This window comes from Tinamus guttatus, unplaced genomic scaffold (assembly GCF_059628265.1).
Source record: "Tinamus guttatus ecotype Peru unplaced genomic scaffold, ASM5962826v1 Tinamus_guttatus_pri_ptg000050l, whole genome shotgun sequence".
NCBI lineage: Eukaryota > Metazoa > Chordata > Aves > Tinamiformes > Tinamidae > Tinamus > Tinamus guttatus.
In genome coordinates, this window is record NW_028288584.1 from 163,356 (window position 1) to 181,077 (window position 17,722).

Below are 17,722 nucleotides of genomic sequence, written 5' to 3' on the forward strand. Positions count from 1 at the left end.
TAAACCTAAATTGCATTTTGGTTATTCCATGAAAAATGTTGACCAAGATTATGGTGATTATGACCAAGATTATGCCCAAGATCATGGTGATCATCTGCAGTGATCATCTTTAAAGTAAAATAGCACCACCATGCTGAAGGCATCTATCAGCACCTTCCAGTGCTGTTCTTGTGCATTTGTGCTTCGTACAAATGGTTCAGGGAATACTCAGACTGACCCCATTCCCACCACAGTCAGCTTGCTTCATATTTACCCCCAGAAACATGCTTTGAATTTGGCTCTTTAGAAGCTTCCAGAGGCCACCAACAGCCTCCAAGAATGCAGTCAGCGCTGCTAGGCAGCTTTCTGTTGGGATGTGAGGATCATTAACTGGGAAACCAGTCATCCTGGTAGGAAAACTGAAGGACAAAAACAGCAGTCCTGGAAAGACTGGCTGATGTATTCTTGGGCACAACACTAGAGTCAAGTAGAATAATCCAGATCAAGGAAGTAACAAATTAGAGCAAAATGTGCATCTACTTATGATCATATTCATGTTTTCAGTGCATGCTTAAGCACTGTGTAAACTTTGCTAAGATAAAAAAACAAATTATAAAAAATATGTATCATCTGGATTGCTTTTTCAGTCTCATTTATTCATTTGAAAATTCTCCTGTTAATCCTTAAAACTTACTCTGGAAATAGACTGAAACACTATTTATCAATATCTGCCTCTGCTTTTTCAGAGTTACAACTGAAAAAGTCCACCTGAAATGTATATTGTTTTTATGTTTTAGTTTTCCCCTCAAAATCAGCATTTTTTTCATTTTGTTCTAACAAGTAGTAGCAGAAGAATCGAGAAATCACCTCTCCTAAAACACACATGCATTTTAAGCAAGGACAAGAACAACCACATAAGATTCTTCAGGCAAGAAAGCATTTTTACCCAGTTTGTACTTCCTACCTTCCTTCACAACAGATTGGTAAGCAAGAAGATACAATCACCCGTTACAATGCAGTGTTTGATGAGATGTTTAAGAATGTTAAGTGTATCAGCACTGTCTTTATTGCCTATCTTATTTATAGCAGAAATTATTTTTGGAAGTGATGTAATGCTGAATGTAACACACACCATGCACACCACTCCATCCTTTTTATTCATGAGATAATAAGATATCTGCTGGTGTTTCTGTGACCATCTTTCCAGTAATAAAAAGACTTTAAAAATGATGTCACACAGTATCAATCATTGGGATTTTTACTTTAATAATCTTTAAGTTAACAGATTAATTGTCATGAATTGCATTGATATTTTATTATAACAGCATTGATTAGGAAGAACACATTTGCCATAAATAGAGGGTGTCATAGATGCTTCTGTAGGATTTTCATTGTAATTCAGTCTTCATTACCTGGATCATTATCATAAAATGCGTTTTCATACACTGTAGTTTCACTACCAGAACTACTATAGTACTTTTCAGAAAAGCAATATTCATAAGATACGTTAGAAATGGCATGACTTGATATTAGCGACCCATCTATTTACGTTTATGTCATCTAACAAATATGCAGGATACTGCACGTAAAACACCAAATCTCACTGTTAAAAAAAAAGGCAGTTTTACCTTATCTCTGAGTGTTTGGTGAAACACAAAGTTAAAACACACAATCTTATGATTATTTATTTTCTTCCCCTATACTTCCTTTCACTGTACTTTAATCTTTGGACTTTGGCTTTCATTATGGTATTATAGACGGTACAAAAGTAGTGAATTAATGCAATGTGAAAAAAGGATACGCAACTGTCTGTTGCTTTGAGAGGTTATCTGTGTGATCCCTTCTCATTACCTATGCTCAAGGATTGAGGTGTGAATCATAGTAAGTCACAGCGTAATGTGCTTTTCTCTTGGTTTTTTTATTCATCACCACGGATGGTACTCTGTATCTCTCATCTGTATTTCTCATGCACATTTGCAATAGTCAGATTCACTAGTCAAACACCATCTGCTTAGGTCGGACTAAGAGAAAACTATCTTTAATCTGTTTGAAACTTTGAGAAATATACAGAAAATAGCCTTAGTGACAGCCTTTCTGTGCTGCTGCGGAGCACATACTAAATAATCAGTTGTGTTGCATTTGTAAGCTTCTCAAATCACCCAATACTTTCACTATCTGTAGTCCCTTTGTGAACACAATAAAAATAAGATTTTTGTTAGACACCTTAAAAAAGTTGCAGAAGACATTGAAAAGGGTCAAAATTTCCTACCAAATTTGCTGTTAGGCTATTGGCTCTTGTATGCACTCTTACAATTTTTCAGTAGCCTCAGCAAAATACCTGTCTCTTTTCCTTCTAAAACACTGTCGAACACCATTCCTAAGTGGCAGGATCAGTGCAAAAATAAATTATAGTCTTTTTCCCCAAACTGCACCGCCACATGTTCTTGGGAAGGGAACTCTGTATGCTTAAACCCCTGTCCCTGAAATGGCAGCAATCCAGCAAGAAGAGATTTTCTTTGATCTTCTTGCTTAATTATATCTGTGTGAGAACTATCATGCACTCTAATTAGGCACCTGTTCTCTCTCCACTCACAAGGAAGCAAGCTTCAATTAGGGTAAAAAAAAATCAAATGTTTAAAGCACTATCCTTTTCACTTTTTTTTTCTTTTTTTGTCCTAGATAATTAGGGGAAAATTGACTTGCATTCAGACATTCATCCAGGAATGTAATCAGTTTTTGTATAATAAAATAATGAGGCTAAGTTGTGTTCGCAATCAAATTGTATAAGTGCAGAGCAGTACTGAATCCAACAGTGGATCTGACATTCAGCATTTTCAGTGCAGAAACTTCTGTTTTGTCCTTTTACTCTCACAGATCCAGAGGAGCAATGCCATTCCTTCCTTTTTCCAAGATATCTCAGTGCGAATTTGAAAGAGAAAAGTTACACTTTTCAGCCCCTGAAAAGGGGCTGGTATTTGTAAGCAATGTTTAATGCTGCAAGTGGTTTGTGCATCAAACTGCTAGGTCAAAAGCTACAGATACTGTGCCCAAGGCAGCATTTTTCTCCATTTTACCTACAGTTTACCCCAGCTGAGGAACTCATGGATGCAGATAGTTACTGTGGTGAATAATTTTATGTAGGATTATCCTATAGATAGGATTAGGCTACTTTTTACAAGCATGGCTAAATATTTTCAGCTATGTAAGTGACATATTAAGAATGCACGGAAGAGAACCCCTGAAACATGCACAAGTTCCTCAAGGTTAGTCTTTCATCAATCTGTTCAGACCCGTCTATTCAAGGACAACTTCAGTAATGCTTCCTTTCAATGCAACACTTGTGCTTGCCCCACAAGGCCACTCTGGAAAATATTACCCCATATTTCGCACAGCTATTTCTTGTCACTGCAAAGTATCAGTAATCTCTACCCAAAGCTGAAACACTGCCTCTTCGTTATAGCCTATATCTTTGACATCAATTTCTTTTTTTAATGGGTAGGAATTTATTTTCAGCTCCAGTTTTCATTTTCAGGTTTAACAAAGAAGCACCTTAACCTGTTCCTCATGAAGCAGCACCCTTAAAAATCATTGAAAATCAGTTCTGAAGGACAGAACTCTGCATCAGAAACAGGGAAAACTCAGATTTCTTCCAACTTGCCCTGTTAGGGCCGAGCACCAGTACAGAAAGTCTGCGTTTTCCACCATTCACATCCAAAGAGCTGCAGCTCAGCAAGCCTAACAATATCCAAACAGTTCCCTAAAAATAGGTGTTCATTTGCTGAAACAACTGAGCATTTTAAGACAGTGTCACAAGAACCAAAGAAGAGGAATTATCCCCCAAGGCCAGGTGAACTGCAGAGTGCCCCTAGGAGGAGTCTGCTGCTTAGTTTCCTCCTCTTTTGGCACACTCTGTCTTCTCCCAGCTGTGACAGAGCCAGTCCTGCTGTTTAAATAGATATGGTCAGAATGTAATACTATCTTTCTGACACCTGCTTGAATTTTCATAGAGATTAGCATAGGAAGGAAATGTTATTCCAGATCAGAACACACATGGTCCTATGTTGGATTGCATCCTCCTTGTGGGTAGGGAAGTTTTCAGATGTTTTTCTTCTGCTTTCTTTTGCACAATGCAGTTACCCTACCTTTCCCATTCATTACTTTCATGGTCCCTTTGGGTCCATAAAGGAAAGACTATGCAAAGGACCTCAAATATAATATTTCCCTGGCAGAAGACAGAAAATATTATTATTGAAGCTGTTACAATGGCCTTTTAAATGAGATCCTTGGTGTTTCATTGACTATGGGCATGTTCAAGAACACCATCAAAGACTTTCTCTGCTCTGAGGATCTTGGGATGTAAACTGAACTGAGAGGATAGGAGGACTCAGCCCTTGGGACCAGACAGTTGAGGAGTAGGTTTCTCCCATGTAGGAAGATGGTGCTGCTTAGACCATGTAAAGACATCTCTCCACCATCTGGGAGAGTTTCATTACTGAGGTATGAGGTCCACATATACTCGAAACTAAGCACCAGGCTCATTATTCATGAGTACCTTGCTTTTCTCCACCTGCCAACACATCCTTGATGAAAAGCTGTTATCTTCCTTCCAAAAAAACTCTTCCTTTTCATACTCAGGATAGAGATTAAGGCAGGATGAATCACTATATGTAGAGTAGGCCACGGCCTGAACCTCTGCCTACACTGGAAATTCCATGGAGGTTCAGATGTCCTTCCTTCCAAATGATGTGAAAGGTTCCCTTCTTTTTTTCCCCCCAGCATTGCATGTCTGTGCACTTTCGGTATTATGACTGACTGACTGAATATTTTTATATGTTAAAATATAAATTCTATTTAAAAATGTAGAATATGTATCTTTAGTGTATTTGCATAAGCAAGGCAATTTGGCTTGTCACTAAATGGTGATTTGATACCTATCTGACAGAATTTAAAAAAACATTAACTAAAAGAGAAAAAGAAAAGGAAAAATCCATTACAACTCTAAATATTGATCAGAATAAAAGTTTCTTAATTGCTTTGGCCACGGATAATGTGGTAAAAGTCCTCAATAAAACACACACACGCACACACACACAGGAATGTAATAACAGGACTCATCTAAATTATATCCCAGTCTATGTGGCCATCTGGCAAGTCACTTAAATTATGACATTGTCTCACATAATGTACATTATGTTTTGAATTAGTAAAGGCTGCAGAAATTCAATCTTGAGGCAGAGATTCTCTCTGCTTCATCAATTAGACCTGTACGTACAGAAGGTAATAAATTGTAGAGAGAATTCATTCTTTCATTATACAGAGGAATCATTTAGAGTGTTAGTAAAGGTCATGGAGGTCATCTGATGATACATATGAAGTTAAAAACAGCTCTAGAAAAGTAAACAAAGACTTTTTTTTTGTCTCAGAAGGCAGATGGCACAGTACTCTGTCAGACAATGTATTAATGACAAAATAGGAGGGCCCTAATACATTTCCAAAACAGAAAAAAAAATCAGATTACTTTAAAAAAAACCACACACAAAACCTGTAATATTTTGAAGCAGCTACAGTCTGAAATCAAATCAGTTGGAGCTGAACAAACACAAGTATGAGGCATTTTTATTTGACTTGGAAATTTGCCGGATTCAAAATCAGAGTTACATTCACTAATGAATTAGAAGTGAACCATGAATGATGATTTTGCTGAGTTACACTGGTGATGATACAAAGTGCTCAGATTTTAAGAGTCTTAAAGTTCCAGACTAATGCTGAAAAATAATATAAATTGAATCCAAATTAAATAATTTATCTTTGCTGACAGCTCCTTGAAGTAGCATACAATCTTATGAAAGAAAATCAGGTGTGTAGGGTAACTATATTCTGACTGTTTGAGACATTCAGGCTTCTTAATCAAGTCTATACATAAATACAAAGCTAGGAAGTTTTCACAGCTAAAGTTTATAATATCAGTTGGCATAGCCTGTAAGCTTTCACTCGACTCTATACAAACGTAGTGATGTAAACCACTTTGCACTACTGCATAGCCCATATTGTTTGTACCTCTGTTTTTTAGTTAGATCCACTACCATTCAACAGTGAATCTTAGGAAGCTTCTTTCACATGTGGTTTTAGCTGGAGTGAGCACCCTAAAAACCACTCTAGAATTGCTGGGAAGTTATCTACTTTTGGAGTAGATTTTTCCATGAGCAATATTTACTTATTTTGTAGGTAACTCATGGGCTACAGACCTCTATAAAATGAGCCCAATCAACATAACGACCTCCTGCTATGTTGCAGTCTTATCTTTTGACACAAGGCAGAGCATTATGTCACCATCATGTACTTAAGCTACTGCTTTAAGGCACCCAGTACTAAGTTGGTCTAGGTTTTATTTTTGACCTTAGAAAATATCTCTTGGGGTTATATATAATAAAATATATTGGGCTTATATATAATATAATATATTATATTACATATACCTCTATCAGCGGCTGGCTTGGCACACCATCACCTCCTGGGGAAGCCTCCACTATAGAAGAATCATTGAATCATAGAATCATAATGACTGGAAAAGACTCTCAAGATCTTTGAGCCAAGCCGTAGTCCATCACCACCCTGCCTGCTAAATCATGTTCCTAAGTGCCTGATCTGCATGTTTCTTGCTCATACATGCTGCACTGTGCTGATAGAGAGGTATTTGTGAAGACCTAGAGCAACCACCTAGCTTTAGGCTGCTGTGGCCCCTGAGTATGACATGTAGTCACAGAATCACAGAATCACAGAATGGTTAAGGTTGGAAGAGACCAACTAGAGACCAGCTAGAAATCATCTAGTCCAACCCCCTGCTCCAGCAGGGACACCCAGAGCACGTGGCACAGGGTGGCATCCAGGTGGGTTTGGAAGGTCTCCAGAGAAGGAGACTCCACAGCCTCTCTGGGCAGCCTGTTCCATGGCTCTGTCACTCTCACAGGAAAGAAGTTCTTCCTCATATGGAGATTAAAATTCCTATGTTTCAGCTAACACCCGTTACCCCTTGTCCTGTCACTGGCCACCACAGAGAAGACCCTGGCCCCATCCTCCCTACAATCACCCCTCAGGTACTTGAACATGTTGATCAAATCTCCTCTCAGTCTTGTCTTCTCCAGGCTAAACAGGCCCAGCTCACTTAGTCTTTCCTCATAAGATAGATGCTCCAGTCCCTTAATCATCTTTGTGGCTCTCCGCTGGACCCTGTCTAGAAGGTCAATGCCCTTTTTGTGCTGGAGAGCCCAGAACTCCACTCAATACTCCAGGTGTGGCCTTGTCAAAGCTGAGTAGAGGGGCAGGATCCCCTCCCTTGACCTATTGGCAACGTTCCTCCTGATGCAGGCCAGGAAACCATTGGCTTTCTTGGCCTCAGGGGCACATTGCTGACTCATAGTTAACTTGTTGTCAATTAGGACTCCCAAATCCCTCTGCGGAGCTGCTTTCCAGCAGGTCAACCCCTAATCTGTCCTGGTGCCTGGGGTTATTCCTCCTGAGGGACAGGACCCTGCACTTGTCCTTGTTGAACCTCATGAGGTTCCTCTCTGCCCAACTGATGCCTCCATCCTGTCTAGGTCCCTCTGAAGGGCAGCACAGTCCTCGGGAGTGCTGGCCACTCCTCCCAGGTTGATGTCATCTGCAAAGTTGTTGAGGGTTTCTGGGAGTCACTGCTCACAATTTATTCCTCCTGCTGTCTTGAAAAAACAGTCGTTGAATATCTGATATTTGAATTAAGAGTCAGTGAGGAAGAATGAATAGGAATTAGCAATAAGTTGATAATGTCAATCACACAATTTACCTTTGGTAATAGCACCAACACATAATATCACATTCCTTGATAAGGAAAAACAAATGCGACCACAGCCCAGGGTGAGAGCTGGTCAGCCTTGCTCATGGAGGACATTGAGCAACAGCTCCACAGCTCCTGAGATACAGTTCTCTGACTCATCCCCGAAGGTCCAGCTGAGCTCCAAGGCTAGGTATAGCCTGATGTTACTCTGAAATTTTCACTAATATTAATCTATCTTAGTATTTATGAAGTACTTTTGTCCATGGTGTTTTATGCACAATAACTGGCTAATTCTTATGTCTCTCTGAGGAGGGAGAAACATATTTATGCCCTCCATAGATGGGGAAATTGAGGAAGAGAAGCTAAATGCCTCAGTTGTGGCTTTCAGAGATTCAGGCCCAATGGGGAATGTAGGACTTGTGAGACTTTGCTGCTTGTACCACATTCTCTGACTTCCTCCTCTGCATGTCCTTGCTGAGCTAGAGGCGCGACACAATGTTCTAAAGTACGCCAGGAGTTGTGGTCCTGCTACTGTCAAAGTAATTTATAACAGCTTGGAAAGCTTGTTCTTAGAGTGTTGATATGGTATATGTACATGGTAAGAGCTTATTAAAGATTAAGCCACTAATAAAATGTAAAGTTTTTCATTTAGAATGAAAAATCCTACGATTTAAAGGCAGTGGCCAAATATTGGATCTTCTTATACATTGTTAATAAATCAGGACAAACAAGTCACAGATTATCTACCATGAAAGCTAAAGCTCTTATCCAGATCCCCAGGCAAAGGCTTTATGTTTACGGTGCTTCACAGACTCTAAAGCCTGTGCAAGAACGTGGGCTGCTTCATGAACCACCTGCCAGTTCTTTTCATCAGGAAAAGCCCATCTTTCAGCAACCATTTCCAGGACCATTCCCACCTCCTGGACATCTCCAAGTACGTGCACCCTTTGGGCATCTGGGACGCATGGGTGACAGCGTCCATAGTCCCTGACCAAGGTTTATAGCAGAGTCATCCTCACCAGCGAATGCGTGCGGAAGAAACAGCTCAGGTAATTTCTTCTCCTTTTTTCATTAGGATCTCTTAATTAAGATTTCTATTGCATGCCTGAATTAGAGCATTGCTGGTTTCAGGCTTAAGCAGTGTTTTCAACTTACTGAGTACAACTTTACTAATAATATATTCAATAAATCATTAATGAGAAAATAGTAGTATATTTTAGTAACAGGGAAATCAGTTCACTTTCAGCATTATAAAAAGTCTAATTATGATCACCGGATGTAAATGAGAGGCAAAAGCAGAAAGTGTTTCATCTCTTTCAGAAAAACAATCCTCTGCCCCCTTTTTGAGTTTCAGATACCTACAGGAGCATGGTCATATACCAGCAGTGCTCGATATTTATTCACTTAAATGCTGCACTACTATTTTTCATCATTTTTAATCAAAATGCAACTATCCACATGACCTGACATGATGCAACAGTTTAGCAGTCATTATACAAGCTGGTGCTCCCCCTGGAATTCACATTTCACGCCTTCAAACCACAAGCTTGGCTAGACAAAGTTTCTCGTCTAAGATTTATTTCACCCAGTTATGAAATACCAAGATGCCCTCTGGCCAGCTCATAAGTGAGAGGATAAACTTCTCTCCTTTCAACCAAGAGTGGCATAACCAAAGCACCTGTAATGTAAGCAACCACTCAACAGAAAGAGTCAGGACTCTCCTGATCTACAGCCTTGAGAAGAGTGCACCAGGTCCACTGAGGTTTTTCACACCCATTACGTTGGTTATGTGCAAAGTTTACAAGTTTGTGTGGGAGAGGAAGCAAAGAAAACTGATCTAAAGAACCAGGAAGGGATTTGTCTCCTGTTATTTCATGGCAAAAATGCATTGCAAGCCTTGCACAACCCAGGAGCGAGTGCTGTGGGATAGGTGAGTCATTCCTATCCCTCAGCACCCTGAAAAAGATCAGAACTCTCTTTGACAAGGGAATAGCAACTGGTACACAGTCATAGCCACAGAAAAGCCTTTTTGCCACTGACCTTCATGTTCTGTTTTCCCATCACTCTCTGGGCTGCTCTGCTTTCAAAGGCCAACCTCATTTAAGGAAACAGACATTAGATTTTTAGCAGATCTAGCCTGCATTTACACCAGTGTAAGTCTCTGTCCCCTCTAGTGGTTGGATCTTGTAAAGAGGAGTTTGGGTCCTAGGATATGCAGCCCATCAAACAAACACACTGCAGGGCAGAGGATGTAAGCTCAAGCCCGGGCTTACTAAATATAAAGAGAAATAATAAAATACAAAGACCAGAGCAAATTTTTGCAGCCCCTAGAAGGTGAAATGAGAACCTAATACTGGGTGTGAAGAGTGGAAAATGTGTGAGCAGGGTAAACAAGCAGAGCAGCACAGCCTAAGTAGATGTTTTCTGCAGTATTTCTTTGACTGTAGGGAATTAACTATTTAGGAATTAAATATTCGGTTGCATCCTATTAGACAGCGATGAGGGAAGGAGGCAACGTGTGAGAGTGTCAGTGTGTGACAGAGTCTCTTTTGATAAGCTTTTTGACCTCAAAACTGCTAAGTCTGTAAGTTTGATTATTTGCTACAGCACAGTAGTAAAAATCCCCTTTTTTGCTAAAACGGAGGACTCATTGACTTACTGCCTCTTCATCTAGCTACTCTGTGTTGTGATAGCCCAGCTTTTCCACTGGTCTGTATATGTATATGTATATGATTTCACAGAATCACACAGAATCCCAGAATGGTTGAGGTTGGCAGGGACCTCTAGAGATCATCTAGTCCAACCCCCTGCTCCAGCAGGGACACCCAGAGCACGTGGCACAGGGTGGCATCCAGGCGGGTTTGGAAGATCTCCAGAGAAGGAGACTCCACAGCCTCTCTGGGCAGCCTGTGCCAGGGCTCTGTCACCCTCACAGGAAAAAAGTTCTTACTCACATGGAGATGGAGCTGCCTGTGTTTTAATTCCTACCCATTATACATATATATATATGTGTGTGCTTGCATATGCAGTCTGCTTTGCTTGGAAAATTTGAATTATTCATGCAAAATAAACTGATAAGACCATTTAATCATAATGATCTCAGAAGGAAGGCCTGCAAGTCCTGCCAGTGAACATAGGAGCTGAATTTAGATGATGTGGGAAGTAGAGAGGCTAAAAATGGTTTTCCTTCCGCATGTGACATAGGTGAGACAGATCCTGGTCACTTGTGCTGGTCTGAAGGTCAAACTCACACATGCATTAATGCACAGAGACATAAAAATTTCTGAGGGTGCAGAAAAGAGCCACAAAAAGATTTGACAGGGTGGAGGAAATGTCTTAGAGTTAAAATTTAAAGACCCCTTCTTAGTTATTTAAAGTCTTTAATCATTTTCAGTTAGGGTGAAAAAAAAAAAAAAAAAAAAAAAAAAAGAAGAGGTGACTTAACGTGTACAAACACCACCATGGACATAAAACACTTGGTATTTAGGAGCCCTGTAATTTAGCAGATCAAGGCAAAAGAAGAACCCATGGCTGAAACATGAGGACAGAGATGCTAAAATGAGCAGGAAGACACAGAGTTTTTTACAATTTTTAATTCCCGGGGCAAACTATTGAAGCAAGTAGTGGGTTCTGCACCACCAAAATAGGGTGCTTTTCTAAGAGATATACTACCCAAGCAGGGTAGACTAGAGGTGGTAACGTGGTCAGGGGAAATTATTTTAGAAACATCTATGAGCTGAGACTTTGTGAAGTTGGAGAAAAGTTTTCAGTCCCTAAATCTTCTGCAGTAGAGCATGGATTATCGTTCATATTCTGGGTTTTTTTTTTTTTTTTTGATGTTTCCGTAGCCAGCATGTTTATGGTTTGGTCAGGTAGGGGTGTTGAGTTTTTTTGTTTTTTGTGTTTTTTTGTTTTCCCCAGCATTTCTTCACAATGGCATGTTGGATATTTTTAGCATTCATTCCTGCAGTAATACAGCTTCCACATTAACAACTAGCCATAATTTATCAAATCAAAACCTTGCTTGGTATCTTTACAGTCGGCCTTATCCAAACATCATATTGACTATCACTGGTCATATTTGACATTGTCATTCCCACTAGCTTTCTTTCAAAGCAGGCAGTAGGTTCTTTCACATTTTCATTATTTTCCTCCAGTTATTGCCAATGCTGGTTGTGCAAGGCTTGACCCTGCTTGCTTCTTACATCATCTCCTGTCAGATTCAACTCTGCTTTAGATATTGAGTTTTCTCCTGCCAGCCCAAATCAAACTTTGGTGAGGGTGGCAAAATTCACTGCTAAACATCTCAAGTTAAGTCTGCTTTCCAGATACACGTTTCAAATACTTTTACTTCAAATACAAGAGTACCTACTCATGGGGGACAACGGCAACTGCAGGAGGGTGTGGGAATATCCTAGTGATGTCCTCAAGACCAGTTGCACCCATCGTAGCTGGGTGCCCTCAGGGTGGTGACGACCAGAGCTGTGACCGGCTGGGGATCCTTCTTCTCTGCCGGAGATCAGCTGGCATCTGCAAAGAGGAAGAAAGACTGAAAAAAAAGCTGGGCAGTGGCTGTAGGAAAAACGGCAGAGGAAAATAATGCCTGAGTTGGGAAGGCAAACCAGATTCTCTAAGAAACCAAGCTATTTTTGTGTAAAGAAAACTTTCTCAAAAACAGGGAAAGATAGGAATATCTCAGCACAGGCTCTCCCCACTCTCAAAAAACTCTGTTGTGAAAAGAGTGTGGATTGGGACAGGCTCTTTAGAGGCATTTGCCAAACAGGGCAGATTAAGGTGGGTCCTGCTTTTACTTCAACTTTTATTATGTTTACACAATGCTAAGTCCCAAGAGCTTGTAAATCACATTGAATAGCACGAACTTTTCAAACATCGTGCTTGTGTTGATACACAAAATACAGTAATTTCTTGAAATAAAAGGTCAGTTGAAAATCATTGTCTTTTCCAAGCCTTCTGTATTTGAGTTATGGGATTATTCTCTTTACTGTAGGAATAATAAGGATTATATTTCACTGAAGGCTGCAGTTTATTATCCATCTCTTTCTTTTATACCCCAAGAGAGGTTATCTCAGGTTTTGCAGATTTCTAAATCAGAAGGGAAGAACTGCAGTGTCAACCCCAAATGCTATGTGTATGTAATATGCATTAAGTGAAATGGGCCAAAAGCAGCCCAGTCAGATATCTGAGAGTGGTAATTTTGTGAATTGCGTTGGGATATTGTTGATTCCCACTTGGAGTGGATTCCAAGCCCCATAAATACACAAGGAAAGCAGATCTGAGTATTTGTGCTGGCCTCTGGAGCTTAGATTTGTGAAGTATGAGCTTTCTCCATTTACACTGTCACTTCTGCTCTGCATCAGATATCTCTGAGGTTCTACTTCTGAAGCAAGGCTAGAACGCTTTGCACACTACATGTGGTGTGAATTTCTGATGAATACTGTCAAGGCCAAGCCTTCATGAGTGTCTTTCTCTTTACCACAGGTAGACTTCAACCGCAGTTCGAGGTTAGAAAGAGGAAGAGATGTCAAGTTGATGTTTTGTGTCACAGAACAAGGCATGTGTTTAACATCTAGAGCGGAGTGGATGTTCAAATGACATGTCCCAGTATAGGATGGAGGCACAGATGGAGATGGCAACTGCTAGCTCTGTGCTGCAGGCAGGTAAAGGTGACAGAGAACTTGCCAGTTTATAGGTAGAAGTGCCCAAATATTTCCCTGTCACCAGATCCAATGGCCAAGAACAATCAATTGAGAAGAAGGAAATTAAATCTTGGCTTCACCCAGTGTCCCCTTGAACTGCAGAAGAAGCCACCTGTGACCTCTCTATCGCATTTTTTTTTCTTCCCCAGTTTGAAGGGCTATGATATATGATATACCTGCTCCTTCCCAGCACAGCTTTCAGTCTGAAGAATCTCGAGTGATCTTGAAGTTTGATGGGGAGAGCTGCTTTCAGGATTACTCAAAAGAAAATTGGCACTGGTAGGGAAGCAAAGTAATCTGAAGACTTGCTCTATTGGAAACACCTTTTGTGTCTAATGAAAGTTAATAAAATTGTTTTATTAATAGACCTCACACAGTGGCCTGTGATTATTCAACATTCAGTAGGGTGTATTAAGTAGTGAGAATATGGTTAGATCTGGATTAACATAATACTCTTAGTGGGTTTCTAGGCATGTCTACAATAGTGATTTCCTGTTTATCCTCAGGGCCCTGAACTGCTGCTAATGAATAGTTTCTTAGGCAGCTCAGAAGGATATGCTGTGCATGCTGAAAGCATATCTACAAAAAAGGATATCCTTACCAAGGGTTCTGGCTGGCTATTGAGACTTCCTGGGCCTGTTTCTCTATTCCTATGAGTTTTTTTTTGCTTCTCTGACTCACTCAGGAGAGATATGAATCACAAAGTTCCAACATTTGAACAGAGAACCTTGCAGCAATAGCATTTTCCAAGAGATGGCTGATATTTCCTGTTTTCAAATGGGCTAGCAGCAAGAATTGCTAAGATATGTGGAAAAAAAAAAAGGAATGGGCTGAAAGAAAAAGTCCATTTTCTTGGAAAGATCTTACTCTTGAGAGGATTAAGCTTCTCGGAAAGCAGTAGTCGCTATTTCAATTAACATTTTCTAGATATGGTGATGAAACCAAAATATAGTAAAAACCTACTGAGAGGAAATAAAGTGAGTTTTCTCTTCAGGTTTGTTCCTGGCTCATTCCTTCTTTCTCTGACCCTTCTTCTGCCCTCTTGACTCTGTAAATCTGATTCTTCTTTGGTGTTATTTCTAACCACCTGCTCTTTGCCGCCTAAAGTCTCAATTTTGCATCATTCTGAATGAAGTGTGTACAATACCTTGACGTCCCTCAGCTCATAGGTAAATATCCCTAAGTGTCAAGGAGTTAAAACCTGGCTGTCTGACGCTTGGCTGAAAATGCCATGAATGTCCAGCTATTTTAAGCAGCCAAGAAATACAGTTGTTTTCCCTCTCTCCCAAAGATCCCATCTAAGCTGTTCCGTGCCTGAGTTTCTCTAGCCTGACCTAGATTATGAGAAAGGAGAAATCCCACAGACATTTTTAAAGCCAAGTCTCCAGCATGATTAGACAGGTTTGGTTTTCTTTGAAATGAGAGGGTGGAGACTGGGGAAAGGGAATTGAAACTGTTCTGGAGCAAAAGCAGCTTCGGCTGCCTCAATGGGGTGCAGAGATACGTGATATACTGTGATTATTGGAGTTTAGAGGCTTCCTCCTCAGACCATGACATATTTCATTCTTTGTAGGAAACAGTATTGCATTACAGGTGTTATAACTTTTCTTTGGAATCAGACTGGCCAGGGAACTGTAAATCTAAATCATGGCTGCCCTCAGGAAACCTGCCAGCCTGTAAATATGGTGAAATGAGCGAGATGAAAGCATCTGAGTGAGAAAATGAATTTTAGGCATTCCACTGAAGTCTATTTAGTTTTTACAGTCTGGCCAAGCATCTAGAAGTAACAGCTGGGAAGGACATACTATCTCCCAGTGACTAATTCTGGGAAGCCTACATTAAGCTTGGAATCTTTGCATAGAGGTTCAATGGGGAGGAAAAACCTTCTTCCCTCAGTATCCCTCATATTTTCTTCCTTTCTGTAAAGGCACAGTGAGCTACCTTAAATAGCAAACTTTCCCACTTCTGAAAGCCTGTTTGATTGTACTGATTAAGTTTGCAATGAGAAATTTGTATTAAGATGCAGCTGCCTTTTAGAAGAACATGTAGGTTGACCAAAGGAGTAAGTCTTCAAGACAAACATGCTGCTTGTTTTGCAGCATTTTTCCTCCCTCTGACATATTTCTCTGCTCTTCACAGCACTTTCCTCTTTACAGAGGCCTCAGAGACCTTTTCAGAGAATTTTGCTCACAGCTTCAGCCTAGTGAGGGCAGGTAAGCACAAGCCAGTAATGTGGGAATGACTGAAAATATTTTTGTTTTTTTTTTTTTGTTTTTCCTCACACTGAACCTAAGCAAAGTACCTTTCAAAATACGAAACACTGTCATTCACCAAGATGTTTACCTCCACCTCTGCTCCATTATTTTTCGTTTTTCACACACTTCTGCATGTCACCTCTGCATAATAGATAAAGATGAAACCCTTTAAGAACATTTCCTGTCCAGGTTGTACCAGACTTACGAGTCTCTCGTGTTGGCTCATTCTTATAAAATTTCCAGAGCACTTAATAGCTTTCAGAAAGAGGAAGAGCACCAGAAGAAACATCCAGTGCTAATTTAGCCAATCATTCCTGCCAAGCTAGTGACCTGAAAATTCACCTAGACTCCTCTAACCTCTCTTGGACAACTTTCATAGCTCAGTTACCAACTTCTTTCCCCTCTACTATGTTCACGAGACCATTCTGTGTAATTTCCAGGTACTATTTCTCTCTATCTCCATTAAAAAACTTCCTGTGGAGGAAGTCATGGAGTTCACATGGAGCTACCAAGCAAGTACAAAAGGACAGAAAGGTCGATGACTTCATTGCCAAAATCATCTTCTTCTCTTCCCAGGTACCACTTCTTTGCTAACTGTTTGTTAAGACGCCTGCTGATTTTTCACACAGTTGCCATCAGTTAAAAGAAGCTTCTGCTAGTGGATTAGAGACTGACAAATCCTCCAGATTGTTTTCCTTTCCACCACTGGGAGAACAAGCTGCTCATTTTGACATGGAACTGCTCTGGCACTATCGAATCTTACCTGCTCTCAGGCATGCAGCATCAGAAAGCTGTTTCTGGATGGGAAAATAACTACTGTTTAAATGACCGATACAGGGAACGAGGGCCAGCTCGTCTCATCTAGGATGATGGAGATAGAATGAGGCAAGAGATGTGTCCTCTTCAAGAAGAGAAAAGGAAAACCTGCTATTGGCATGAGTGTGAAGAAGAAAAAGGAACTCATCTTCGATTGCCCTGGAAAACAGACTTCTCCAAAACAGGCCCATGTTTTGATTTTTGGGCAGGTGCTATTTGGTGCGGGTAAACCAGATGGCTATGCAACAGTCTGCTTTCAGAAAGATGCTCTGAATAAAGACTATTCCTGATCCCACTACAGTCCCATTACGTCTGTTGCAATAACACAGCAATATGCAGCAAGCTACCTACTCCTTAGCTCAGCAGATGCTGTACAAAGAAATTCCCTAAAAGTGAAGTTAAAGCAAATCACTCTATCCCTTACTAGCTCTAAACAGGCCGTCATGGGAGACTCTGGGCTGAAGGGCTCCCCAGAGTAAATACCTGATTTGTTGAAATCCTGAGCACAAAATAGACACTAAGTAAAAGTATAGCATTTTCCAGAGAAAAGAGACGAGCAAAGCATAGAGGCTTGGCTGAGGACAGGTTGACTCCCGGGGACTGATGCTTATGAGAAGAGATGGAAAGAAGTGAGGTGAAGGTGGCAGGATCTGCAGGAAGGACCACAAATCACACCTTCTCAGCCCCTTGGGTTGGATGCTGCAACATGGCCACAGAGCCCCAAACTTCAAGCAGTCCATACTGGAAAACCTCCCCATCTCACATTTGCTCTTGTCTTGACACTGGTGCCGGAATGAGCCTCCTTCGGCACATCTGGGAATTTGATGATCTTGGGCTTCCCAGCTGCCTGGGAATAACTTCTTCTGGTGAATAACTTCTTCTGTGGAGATAAGAGCCTCCTCTGCCTTTCCTGCCAGCTCAGCAGCTATCAACATGGAAAATGTTCATTTTTCTTTTTGGGTATGGAAGAATTCTTCCTTTCTTTTTTTAAGGGGGATAATGGAATTCTGACAGCTATTTTGTCTTCTTTGAAAAAAAAAAATCTCAGCCCTTGCTATTTTTGCTATTGTTGTTTTCCCTTTGCAGGCCTGTTTTCAGGTGTGTAAATAAAAATATTTACTTCCCTACAAATATTACTCAGTACT